The sequence below is a fragment of the Daucus carota genome, chromosome 4, assembly GCF_001625215.2.
Source record: "Daucus carota subsp. sativus chromosome 4, DH1 v3.0, whole genome shotgun sequence".
Lineage (NCBI taxonomy): Eukaryota > Viridiplantae > Streptophyta > Magnoliopsida > Apiales > Apiaceae > Daucus > Daucus carota.
In genome coordinates this window covers 18,888,565-18,892,575 of record NC_030384.2, presented here as the reverse complement: position 1 = coordinate 18,892,575, position 4,011 = coordinate 18,888,565, and the positions used below count along the sequence as shown (strand labels likewise).

Sequence of the window (4,011 nt, the reverse complement as noted above, 5' to 3'; positions counted from 1 at the left end):
TCCTTGGTGAGCCAGAGAATCGACTTTCATCGTGAGAGCTTTAAGTTGAGCTGCTATGGCTGTAGACGTGTCAAGATCAAGAATTCCGGCTACCTTCCCTTGAGTAAGCCTTTGAGTAGGGTTCTGATATTCATTAGCAGCCATCATTTCAATGAGATCATAAGCTTCTTCATAACTCTTAGCCCATAGCGCACCTCCAGAAGCAGCATCAAGCATAGGTCTGGATTGAGGTCCAAGACCATTGTAGAAACTGTTTATTTGCATCCAATCCGGCATACCATGATGGGGACACTTCCTTAGCATCTCCTTATATCGTTCCCAGGCTTCACAGAATGTTTCTCCTGATTGTTGAGAGAATTGAGATAGAGCATTTCGTAGTGCAGCAGTCTTTGCCATGGGGAAGAATTTAGTGAGGAATTTCTGAGCTAGATCTTCCCATGTAGTAATCGAACCAGATGGTAAAGAATGTAACCATCCCTTAGCCTTGTCTCTCAGTGAAAATGGGAAAAGCCTTAGCTTCACAGCTTCATCAGAGACATCATTAAATTTGAAAGTGTCACAGATCTCTATAAAATTCCGTATATGCATATTGGGGTCTTCAGTGGGGGAACCCCCATACTGTACCGAGTTCTGGACCATTTGAATAGTTCCTGGTTTGATTTCAAAGGCTTTGGCTGCGATTGCAGGCCTGACGATGCTTGATTGGATGTCATCGATCTTTGGCATAGAGAAATCCTTCAATGCCTTACTGTCTGGTTGTGCTTCAGGTTCCGTCATTGTTTCAGAATCAGAAGAAGATGATGAAGATGAATCAATTGATTTTCTTTTACGGGTTTGAGAACGTGTTTGCATAAACGCGATCCAAGTACCTGAAAGAAAGAAAAGAAGAAAAGTGAGAAGAGAATAGAATCCTAGTCAGTGAATTTTAATGCACACTGATGACAAGTGCATAAACTAATTAATTAACACCGAGTCCCCGGCAGCGGCGCCAAAAACTTGTTCGGTGAAATCTACACGCAAGCGTACGCGATCACAAGTAATATATTAAGTTCGATCCCACAGAGACTGGTGAATTAAGAATACGCACCTATGCAACAATGTATGATCAATTATCACTGCTAAGACAATTAACAAGGATTGGGTTCTTTTATACTAATAATTAAAATTACTAATCAAATTCAGAATAGGAAAACACATGGGATTCTAACTTCATTATCGAATTCATCTAGAATTGAAATTACTGATTAACATGCGACTGTTGATCCTAATCAGACAACACGGAAGTAATACATGCCAACTCTCGTTGCACACATATCATACCAATCAAAATCCACAATTAAGACAGAAATCTCATGGACACCAACAAAGCTCAGACCCTATATCTCTATAGCGGTAGTGTAAGCAGAGAGGTTTAATAGCAAGTCGTCTATCGTGATTACACAGGGTGATAAAAATAGTTCAAGTCTACCACAAATTATGTTTCATTCACATAATCCTATGTTTACATGGCATAGTTCTAAATTCAATCATCCACTCTCGCTTCAGAAAGAATTAACACACAACTTAGAAGTTAGCTACGCTTCTAAGAAGAATAAGCACGGCTCATGCAAAGCAATCAACATATGTCACAAAATCACGTAATTATAATCGTTACTAGACTACATCGATAAATCCATTAGAATCCCATGAAGGCGGTTAGTTCATAATCGAACTAATCGACATCATGGGTTCTAATGAAAGCATGATAAAGAAAAGACGAGAATTAAATAGAATAAAATGCTTGAATTAATAATAGTAAGGATCACACGTTACAGATTTGATGTTCACGATCTTGCTCGAAACTGTCACTTCCTCGCAAAGAACGATCTAATACAAACTGATAATGTGCTTCGAATAAAACTAAAACTATGATTACGATATTAAGCTCTACTCAAACTACGACTATGAGGCTAGGGTTTTTACACACGAGAAATAAAAATGCATTGACTACGTCAACCGGGCCTCGACCGCTGCGAAAATCCATCAGAAAAGCTGTAAAAATCGGCCCGGGGAGTTTCTGCGGAGCGCCACCGCGCTACACTAGCGCGGGCGCGCTAGTGATGCAGGCTGTAGCGCGGGCGCGCTACAGGTTAGCGCGGGCGCGCTACTGTCTGTGATGACAGCCTTGATTCTTTGTTTTTCAGCCCGTTCTCGCGTGCATGTCCTTCCTCGTTCCTAGTACCACTTCCGTAGGTGATCACGGTTGCATTTAGCATATGCAACAAGCCCTTTAAACCCCTAGATAGCTCTAGTGGACGAGTGTGTTCTCGTGAGGGTTTGTAGAAGATATACCCACAAAATCCCAAGTCTCGGTGAATCCACAATTCTCTATTCTCGCAAATAATGCACCAAAACCAACCTAAAATGATAGAAAATCACTTCATCACCTCAACTCGTGACCTGCACAGAAAAACAATAAAAACACATCAAAAGACACTACACACTTAAGTACAATCAACCAATTTAAGTGGAAATGAAGGCCTATAAGTGCGTATAAATACCACTTATCAAACCACATGATAACATTGAACCAGAGCAGGAACCTGAGCAGGATGTACATCAAAATACTGAGAGTAATCCTGTTCCGGAAACACAGGTTGTTCGTAGATCTAGTAGGGTTCGCCATGAGCCAGAGAGATATTATGGTTTTCTCTTGACTCAAACTGGTGATGTGATGCTTATGGATAATGATGAGCCTCTAACCTACAAAGATGCTAAGAACACTCCAGATTCCAAGAGATGGCTTGATGCCATGAAATCTGAGATGGATTCCATGTATGAAAACCAAGTATGGACTTTGGTTGATTTACCCGAGGGAGTTAAACCTATTGAGTGTAAATGGGTTTTCAAAAGGAAAACCGACATGGATGGAAATATTCAGACCTATAAGGCACGACTAGTTGCAAAAGGTTTCAGACAGATTCATGGTATTGACTATGATGAAACCTTCTCACCAGTTGCTATGGTCAAATCCATCAGGATTTTGCTTGCAATAGCTGCTTACTATGACTACGAAATCTGGCAGATGGATGTCAAAACCGCCTTCTTGAATGGAAGCCTAGAAGAGGATGTGTATATGACACAACCTGAAGGTTTTGTCGATCCGAGATTTCCCAAAATGGTTTGTAAGTTGCGACGATCTATATACGGATTGAAGCAAGCCTCAAGGAGATGGAATATTCGTTTTGATGAAACAGTCAAAGAGTTTGGCTTCATTCAAAATGAAGATGAGCCTTGTGTTTACAAGAAAGTGAGTGGGAGCCATGTGGCATTCCTAGTGCTATATGTGGATGACATATTACTAATGGGGAATGACATACCTTCTTTACAAGCTGTTAAGACTTGGTTGAGCAAAAATTTCTCGATGAAAGACTTGGGCGATGCGACCTATATATTAGGGATCAGGATCTATAGAGATAGATCAAGAAGACTAATCGGCCTAAGTCAGAGTACATACATTGATAAGGTATTGCATCGATTTGGGATGCAAGAGGCAAAAAGGGGATATGTCCTAATGTCTCACGGGATATTGATCTCGAAAGAAAACAGTCCGAAATCATTGGATGATAAGGACCGTATGAGCAAAGTTCCATATGCTTCGGCAATTGGTTCCATAATGTATGCAATGATATGTACTCGTCCTGATGTCTCGTATGCCTTGAGCATGACGAGTAGATACCAGTCTAATCCAGGTGAAGGTCACTGGACGGCAGTCAAGAATATTCTTAAGTACTTAAAGAGGACTAAAGATCAATTCTTGGTATATGGAGGAGAAGAGAAACTAGTTGTAAAAGGTTACACAGATGCTAGTTTCCAAACAGACAAAGATGATTCGATCTCTCAGTCTGGCTTTGTATTTTGTCTAAATGGAGGTGCTGTTAGTTGGAAAAGTTCAAAGCAAGAGACGGTTGCCGATTCTACAATGGAGGCTGAGTATATAGCTGCTTGTGAAGCAGCCAAGGAAGCTGTTTG

General features: G+C 40.7%; 1 non-coding gene across 1 annotated transcript; it reads left to right on the top strand.

Annotated features, from left to right (window-relative positions):
- Nucleotides 1-274: 274 nt before the first annotated feature.
- On the top strand, nt 275-381 carry LOC135152470 (small nucleolar RNA R71). Its single transcript, XR_010291648.1, has one exon. It is a non-coding gene; the product is annotated as a small nucleolar RNA R71 (small nucleolar RNA).
- The last annotated feature ends 3,630 nt before the right edge of the window (nt 382-4,011 follow it).